We start from the raw sequence: 9578 nt of genomic DNA, 5'->3' as shown, positions 1-9578 counted from the left end.
TTGTTCTAGCAAAAGCAGGTAACTGTCTCTAGCATTACTACTTAGATTATCTACTACTTTAGGCAGAAAAAACGTGTGAGAACCTTGAATAACCTTTGTCGAAAACTATGTGACCCCCTCCCCATGCAACTTCTCATCTGGTCTAGCAAAAATCCAAGCAACTCAATTTGAAAACATAAAGTGCAAAACTGTTCTAGTAAAAAGGAACCAACTGTCCTAGGAAAACTAAGCAACTGCAATTTTTTTCCGATTAAATGCAGCAACTTTGTGATTTCAGGCAACTCATACTAAAATTTAAAGCAACTAATGTTAGGCATTAAAAAGGGGGGCTGCAGCCCCTATAAGCTCCTTGCAATAATATCAGGCAACCCTTGTGTAAAATAATAAAAGAACCACAAAATAACAAGTACAGGACAACATATATAGGTGGCAGTAACACATATATATAGATGCATTATATACACAAGTATAAAAAACGATGCATCAGGTTTTTGAGCAACTACGGGTATGGACCGAGCAACTCCCTCTACCGTGTGATGCGACTAATACTGTATTTTTTAGAATTATTTTCTATCCACCTCTCTTCGCCCGTTTTGGTTGCCTTCCTTCTCCATCTTCATCATCTCATCAAAGGTATATCTGAAAAATCACAAGTACCTCATGTTGATCCACCATTTGGCCCTATGAAGCATCAGGTAGAGCGACCCTTTTGCTTGTAACTCAATATAAAAAAAATGCAAAATTGTTCTAGCAAAAAAAAACAAGCAACTTCCCTAGCAAAAACAAGCAATTGTCCTAGCAAAATCAAGCAACTTTCCTAGCATCACTACTTAGATTATCTACTTTAGGCAGAGAAAAATGTATAAGCAACTTGAATAGCCTTTTATGGACAACTATCCAATCTACCCCCCATCTCATCCACCTTCTCGCATGTTGTAGCAAAAACCAAAGCAACTCAATTACAAAGAAACACAAAAAGTGAGAAACTGTTCTAGCAGAAGCAAGTAGATGTCCCTAGCATTACTACTTAGATTGTCTATTTTAGACAGAAAAAATATATGAGCAACTTGAATAACCTTTGTGGACAACTATCTTACCCCCCCCCTCCCCCTTGTTTCCAGGACCTATGGATTCAATAAAAATTAAAGCAACCTTCCGCTTAATTCCAGGCAACCATATTAAAAACTTGAGCAACTACGCACACACTGGGTTATCCAACATGTGCTATTTCTGTAGGCAACTTCCTGCGAAAAATGAACACCTTGCATCAATCGACTTAATCAGAACACATGTTCATTTGCTAGATATATGTATCCATCCATCCACCTAACCCCATGTCAGAGACACTCGAGAAACAACAAGAACTTGTTCTAGTTTAGAAACTAGTACAAACTTAGCAACACACAAACAAATTTAGTTTCCTTACTCACATGTTCTTCTACTGAGAAACTGAAACTAGTACACACATCTAGCAAGCTGATCTCAGACTTGGGGATCTAGCAGTACAAATATAGTGTGTCTTTCCTCATCTCTTGTTTTTTATACAGCAGTACAAATGTTCACGAGCAGAACATTGGCATCACGCTGCAGCATAAGCAATATGGCCCAGCTGCCAGCAACCAATACCTAAGCACGCAATCAAATGGGATGATCCCCAAACCCATACTTCTAAACTGGAATACCATTCCTGAATTTGAAGGCGGTACTGTGCCATTACCTCTAACAACGACAAATCGACATCTCCATTGCCCTTCTTCTCTGTCTTTGGCGTCCCCAACACCTTAATATGCAGACTCCGCGCACGGCTTCCCGGCAGCGGGGCAGAAACCCTCGCGACCAACATGGATGAGAAGGCAAATCACGGTGCACAAGAGGAGCAGGGGCATCGCTCCAGCTCCGCTCGAAGAAATTGGGAGGAAAAGCCGGCGGCGCTGCAGCTCCAGTTCCTGGGCGGACCGCTCGTCGGGCTCGTCCGATCCACCGCCTCCACATCGACCTCCCAGGCGTCACGCCGGCGTGCTCCCGTGCTTTTTCTCCACCTCCGTGGTGAGACGGGGAAAGGGATAAGGATAAGGTATTTTTTCTTGATAGAGAGCGATAGCGAACGGATGGACCAGTGTGCTGGCTCATTTTGAAAGGGAGCGGCCTGTGCGGTTTGTCGGATAGTGCGTGCGCTGATAATAATAAAATAGCGCAGCTGCACGATTGAGTATTTAGGATATGATTATCGTTGTTTCTAATAGCATCGGATACCCTAGTGACCTTCTGCCATATTTGGAAGAGATTATAGGAGATACGGAAATCACCGTATGGCACCACTAGTCACAACTCCCGCCAACTAAGGAAGTTAGAGCATCTACAGTTACATATGGCAAAATCGGCCCTGAAACGCCCGCGGACGCGCCTTGGCGCGTCCGCGGGAGTGACCGGGCACACCTCAAATTTCAGTTGTTGCATCCAGACATCTCATACTGAATTCTTATATCTATACAAAGACATACAAAAGAAAATGAACCTACGTACTACGTCGATCCTAGCTACTCCTCGTCGGAGATCACGATGATCTTCGTGCCCGGCTCCAGCAGCATGGGCGGCAGCAGCAGCTCTGGCTGCTCTGCTCCGGCCTCCTCCGCCTCTATCTCCGCGTCGAGTTCGGTAAAGAGCGCTTCAGACTCCGCCTGCTCCCGCCGGAGAAATGCCCGGTTGGCCTCCACATAGACCTCATCCTGGATGGACTCCAGGATAGCCTGCTGCTTGGCCAACTCGTCGGACTGGGCGACGGCGAACTCCGACTCCACCTGCTCCATGTTGAAGGCCGGCAACTGCTGGTTCGGCTCCTCCGGCTCTTCCGCCTCCTCCACCTCCATCAGAGCCATCTCCTCCTCTTCCCTCGGTTGCTCCTCCTCCTCCTCCGGCTTCGGCGAGTCCGAAGGCAAGCTGCCAGCGATGCGGGCGGCGCGCGCGGCTTGCCTTGCCCAGATCTCCTGCTGGATCTCGTAGTGGCGCTCCAGCGTCAGCATGGCGTAGTAGGTGATCTTGCACCGGACCATGGCAGAGTGCCGGAGCGTGGGCGCAGTGTCCGATCGTGGGCAGAGCGCCGGAGCGGGAGAGGGGGATGTGGATGGGCTCGGACTGGCGGCGCGGGGAGGGGGTGGGTTGGGGTTGCGGGACGCCGGCCGGCTTAAATAGCCGGATTTCGTCTCGGGCGGTGAGCCGGAGCGGCGCCATGCGGCGTTCACACCGCGACGACGGACGTGTCGTCCGTCGAACCGTCGGGTTTTCGGGCGTTTCTGCGTGGGACCCCGCCGTCAGACCGACGAGGCAGGCGTGCCCGGGCGCTCCATATCCGTCCCATATTTAGGCTGGATATGGGGGTGCTGGTCAGCCCGAGCATTTGAGGAGCCCGTTTGGATCAAAAAATCGTGATCGAAGAGTGACCGGGCCGCCCGTCCGGGCGTATGTGGCGGGTTTGAGAAGTCCGGCTGTGGATGCTCTTATCCCTAAATCGGTTGTTGAATAGGATTTCTTCTCAGAGCATTGGATTTGTGCCTTTCAAGGCACTACTCTGTGTCTACATAAGAAGCGAGAGGTTCCCTGCGGAAGACCAAGTCACTTAAGATCCAAACTCGGTCAACATTCACAAGTCAATACAAATCGAACACACCGAGAGGATTTCTATACTCACAAACCTTTAGATTAGCAATAATCAACAAATCCTTCAACTCTAGAATCAATGCGATCATGATTTTACTAAATCGAGAGTTGAAGGATTTGTATAGGTGTAAGAAAAATTCTACTAAGATTTATTTGTGTTTTCTTTCCCATTACCAAAGAATCACAATAGTATTGTTTTTATGAGGAATTACAATATTAATTCTGACTGGCATGATCACACATGACAGTGCACCAATGGTACAAGCGGAACCGTCACCATCGGCATCCATTCTTTTCTCTCACTGTCCATATTCTTTCTCGTAGTCATTGTGGATGCTGACACAACCCCTTCAAACTTGCACATTAAATCTGAAATACTCTCTCCGTTCCAAAATAGATGCAACGGAGAAGAAAAAGCAAGAGAAGTATTAATGCAACGGAGAAGCAAAAAACAAGATGGTGAATAGTACATCGACCAAGAAACATGCGTGCCATAAAAATGGCGAGCTTTGATGTCAAAATCATGTTGGTGAAATGTCATAATCTAGTTTCATATTCACCTAGTAATATTTTAAAGCCAAAGTTTATGTTGAGGAACGAGTGGTTAAGACACTGGTTCGGATGCAGGTCTTCGCATATGTAAAATTCAAGAATTCCGATAACATAATTTCCTAGCATTAGCTCTGTTCAGCAAAATGAAATAAACTTTTTCACAGTAGCAAAGAGAATTTGAGGGCAAGAACTATAAGACTGAGGGGCTCTTTCGGGTGAGTGGTGGACAACACAAAGATTAAGGGTATCTCCAAGGTGGATCTGTAAACCTCTCGTAACCGTCTGGACCACGCTGTCCGGACCACAGAAGCCATCCAACGCGGTCTTGTATCGGTCCGCAGGGGCGGTCCGGATGCGATTCTCCCGCAAAACGAAAACAAAAGTGGGGGAGCTTTGTGGGAGTCCGGACACGCGAAACGTACGAATCTCACACTCCGGGCCTACCCAAAACCCTTCATGGGCCCCGTGACTCCATCCTCCCCATTTTCTCTCCTTCCTACTTTCTCTCTTGTCGTCGCCGCCGCTCCACCAGCCCGGCCACCACGCCACACCCCTGCAGGAAATCTGCGTCTCCATCACCTCCGGCGATCCAACAGGGCTCCCCGCCGCTTCTCCACCGTCTCCGTTCAAACCCCTATCCTCTGGCCGCCCCGCCAGGTACCATCCTCTACCATGCCCGTCAACTGTTTGATGAACCGCTGGAGCTAAAATCAGTTGTCCCTTCTTGTTTGTAGCAATGGATTTTGATTTGGAGTACATATACGAGATGTATGTTGAGTCCTCCGACGGCTCGTCGGACTAGGAGGTACTCCGATGAGACGACGATGATGCAGGCGGTCCTTGGAGACGCGGAGCGTGCGGACGAGCATGTTCGCAATTTCAAGGGCTCAATCAATGGTCATCCAGTGCTCAACCGCAACAGGGCGCATGGGCATTTGACACTGATGGCCGATGTCATGGTTTTGTCACGGCAGATACCCTTGTGGAAGGACTTAGGTGTGGAGTTATCGCAAGGTAAGTTTAACTTGAAGGGGTTGAACGGGACGAGAGACACGAGTTTACCCAGGTTCGGCCCCTCACAATCAAGGTAAAAGTCTACGTCCTGCTTTGAATTGTATTGATTAGGTATCGATTACAAGGGTGCAGAATCGCTTGACCTAGCTATCGATCAATTGTTTCTTGAGTTAACCCGCCGCAGGGTCTCGCCTTTATATACACGGGTCAAGACCCTGGGCTTACAAGAGTCCAAGTCGGTTTACACAACGTGACCGACCTGGGTTTTAGGTCGCCTTGCCTTGTTAGGAAAGTCGCCTTCGGGCGGCTCACACCTCCGGATTATGACACCACACCCAGGTCTTGGGCCTTCAACATGCCTGCTTGGTAAGCCGCCTCCAGTCTTCATATCTTCTCTTCTTGGGCCTACTTATGCTCTTACTTATGAGTCACAAATAGTGTAATCCGGCCCCTCCCGGGCGGGCCACATCGTGGGGTTATATCCCCAACATTAGGCCCCAGATTGATTTGAACCTGTTCATGTCAATCTCTATTATGTCTGATCGGCGAGTCTCCTTTGATTCCTTCCAATGCGTAACCTTGAATGGATTCCTGTAACCCTCCATGACATCATGTAAGATAAATCCAGGAAAACTTATGACATCACAACTGATCTTTTTGCATTAACAACTGTCCCAGAGTCGAGGCACCTCCTCTGTTAAGATAATCATGATGCCTCCTCGATTTCCATGCATGCCATTTTACCGTTTCACCAACTTTTCCTTATAAATAGGCAGGGGGTCCCCTTTTTCACCTTTACCCCCATCACCCCTTCTTCTTCCTCGCGCCGTCCACTGCTGCTGGAGCTCCGCTGCCCCAACCGATCTTCACCAGCAACTCCATCAGGGCCGCTGCATCAACCTGATTGTGACCAAAAATCGGTGGTGCTCGTCCGCTCTTCATCAACACTGTCAGGTATCATCTTGCCCCTTTCTCAGATCCACATTAGAATACCCTACACTGGTGCGCGTCGGTGCTATACAAACGGTTTTTAACCCCTTTCCGCGACGGCATTTGGAACCGTCGCGAAGTGAGTGTGGGCGATAGGGGGGTCCTTCTCACACGACCCAGAAATCGTCGGGGATAGGCCCTCCTGGGACACAGGCTGGGGCCGTGTGCGGTCGGGCGAGGCATCGAAACCCAATCATTTCCGTAGGTATGTACATCCCACACGGTAATCCAAGAAAAACATTTCCGTAGGTATGTACATCCCACACGGTGAATCCTAGAAAAACATTTCCGTTCGTATGTATATCACACACAGTCAATCCAAGGAATACTTTTCCATTCTTATGTACATCCCACACAGTCAATCCAGGGAAAACGTTTTCGTTCGTACGTACATCCCACACAGTTTTATGTGTACGCTCATGTGTGAAAGGTGTAACTATCACACACGGTCTGCCTTATTTAACTGTTTGCTTTTATCAACTATATCACACACGATTTGATGAAGAAAACTGTGTGGCATTGGGCTATCCATCGCAAGCGCTTTTACTGCTAGAACCGTTTACAAAGGTCCATGACACATTTAACAGGTTTATTAGTTTACAATTAATAATTCCAGTATTACGCAAATTCATATTTCATACCGAACAGCTGTTTGCTAATTTCATATCTGGCACACAAATATATTATAACATCACAGTACGGTAGCTACATGAAAATAACACAGTACAACATATAGCTAGTTCAACTTCATAAGACCAATATATTCATTTCCCTAATCGAGATCATCAGGCTCGTCTTATCCACCTCTGCTTTCAGTTCAGTAAGAACCTGTTTTGCACGGCCCAACTGGGAAAGTGCCTCCTCCTTCGCCAACACCATCTTAGCAAAGTCTGATTGAAAAAAATCTGAGCTCATTCTCCACCTTCAACTTTTTATCCCGCATCTTCAAATATTCTTCAGCGTTGATAACAGTTTCTCTAAGCCTACGTCTGTTCTCTTCCTCATACATGCTCTAGAGCTTCGCTAGGCACATCTTCAAAGACTGTGGCCACTCTTGATCAACCCTGTCATGCCCAATAAGAGAAACTATCCTAAAGAGACTCGAAGGTCCCACCAAGGATAGAAGCGCATATTGACACACTTTTGCAAGGTGGATATCATTACATCGACATTACATAATATATGGGGATACATACAAAAGGCACAAACGCCCCAAGAATACATCAATACATCATACATAAGATCAACATCCGACTACAGATGAACACAAACAGAAACTCAAACGACATCCACCCTGCTAGCCCAGGCTGCCGACCTGGAACCTATCCCCTGATCGAAGAAGAAGCAGAAGAAGAACTCCAAAACAAGTAACATCGCTCTCGCGTCATGATCATCGCAAAACATGTACCTGCAACCGTTGTTGTAGTAATCTGTGAGCCACGAGGACTCAGCAATCCCATTACCATGGGTATCAAGACTAGCAAAGCTTAATGAGTAAGGAAGGGATAAGTGGTGAGGTTGCAGCAGCGACTAAGCAATGTATGGTGGCTAACATACGCAAATAAGAGCGAGAAGAGAAGCAACGGAACGGTCGTGAAACTAGCAATGATCAAGAAGTGATCCTGAACTCCTACTTACGTCAAACATAACCCAAAAACCGTGTTCTCCTCTCAAACAACCCCGAAAAGAGACAATCACGGTTACGCACATGGTTGGTGCATTTTAGTTAAATCAAGTGTCAAGTTCTCTACAACCGGATATTAACAAATTCGCATCTGCTACATAACCGTGGGCACAGCTTTCGAAACATAATACCCTGCAGGGGTGTCCCAACTTAGCCCATTATAAGCTCTCACGATCAACGAAGGATATTCCTTCTCCCGGGAAGACCCGATCAGCCTCGGAATCCCAGTTACAAGACATTTCGACAATGGTAAAACAAGACCAGCAAAGCCGCCCGAATGTGCCGACAAATCCTGATAGGAGCTGCACATATCTCGTTCTCAGGGCACACCGGATTGTCCAAACTTCCGATAGGCCAGCCCAGAGTTGCCCCTGGTGACCACCGGCAGCTGACAGGTTGGACCAACACTCAGAGGAGCACTGACCCGGGGGTTTAAAATAAAGATGACCCTCAGGCTCCGGAAAGCCAAGGGAAAAAGGCTTAGGTGAGGCAAATGTAAAACCAAGGTTGGGCCTTGCTGGAGGAGTTTTATTCAAGGCGAACTGTCAAGGGGTTCCCATAACACCCAACCGCGTTAGGGACGCAAAATCCGGGAACATAATACCGATATGACGGAAACTAGGGCGGCAAGAGTGGAACAAAACACCAGGCATAAGGCCAAGCCTTCCACCCTTTACCAAGTATATAGGTGCATTAATAATATAATATATATTGTGATATCCCAACATAAACATAATCCAACATGGTGCAATCTTCATCTTCACCTGCAACTAGCAACGCTATAAGAGGGGCTGAGCAAAAGCGGTAACATAGCCAAACAACGGTTTGCTAGGAAGGATGACAAAGGTTAGAGGTTCATGGCAATTTGGGAGGCTTGATAAGCAAGTGGTAGGTAACGCAGCATAGCGATAGAACGAAGCAACTAGCATAGCAATGATAGTAGTGAGATCCAGGCTAACGGTCATCTTGCCTGAAATCCCGCTAGGAAGAAGAGCGAGTCCATGAAGAATATGAAGCCACGAAGACAAACCAAGCGTAGGTGAACGAATCCTCACGATTGCAACGAAACGGGAACTATCGAGAAGAAGCACAACCGGAAAGAAGCAAACAACAAGGTGAACACACAACACATAACCAAATATGATGCTCAACCAAGTATGATGCATGACAAGGCTATATGATGCTACTCATGGCAAGAGATGATGCGTACAAGAGCAACACATCAAAGCAAGTTTAAATGAGACCGGAAACACCATATAACAATTCCGGTAAGTCCTCATATGCAAGTTTCGAAATTGGTCCAGATCTGAATAAGCCTTATGTTCAAGTTGTTAAACAGCAAGTTAAGATGCACCAAAATGATCTACACGAAATTCTAGTCAAGTTACATATAAAGTTCATTAGATTCGGAGCTACGGCCTAGAAGATATGAGCAAAACAAGTTAAACATGGCATTGATGCAAAAAGCATTCAAACATCAAGAAAACACCTCAAAATAAGGATGCAATAAGGTAATATAAAACTACATGCAAAACTAAGCAAGTTTCATATAGAGTATGCTCAAAACGGAGCAACGGTGCAACACATACACTCCAAACAAGATATAACAACAATCTGTCCAAAACAGCAACTAGGCATCTTACAAGCATCAAAATAACATGCTACAACACCACAACATGAGAAA

At 46.6% G+C, this 9578-nt stretch overlaps 1 long non-coding RNA gene across 1 annotated transcript; it reads right to left on the bottom strand.

Annotated features, from left to right (window-relative positions):
• Positions 1-346: 346 nt before the first annotated feature.
• Positions 347-2171, bottom strand: LOC123144953 (uncharacterized). The gene is made up of 2 exons (XR_006472025.1): positions 1718-2171; positions 347-639 (listed from the first exon to the last, which is right to left on the bottom strand). It is a non-coding gene; the product is annotated as an uncharacterized lncRNA (long non-coding RNA).
• Positions 2172-9578: the final 7407 nt, after the last annotated feature.

This window comes from Triticum aestivum, chromosome 6D, assembly GCF_018294505.1.
Source record: "Triticum aestivum cultivar Chinese Spring chromosome 6D, IWGSC CS RefSeq v2.1, whole genome shotgun sequence".
Classification (NCBI taxonomy): domain Eukaryota; kingdom Viridiplantae; phylum Streptophyta; class Magnoliopsida; order Poales; family Poaceae; genus Triticum; species Triticum aestivum.
Note: the sequence above shows the minus strand (reverse complement) of the source record. Positions and strands in the feature narration are given on the sequence as shown.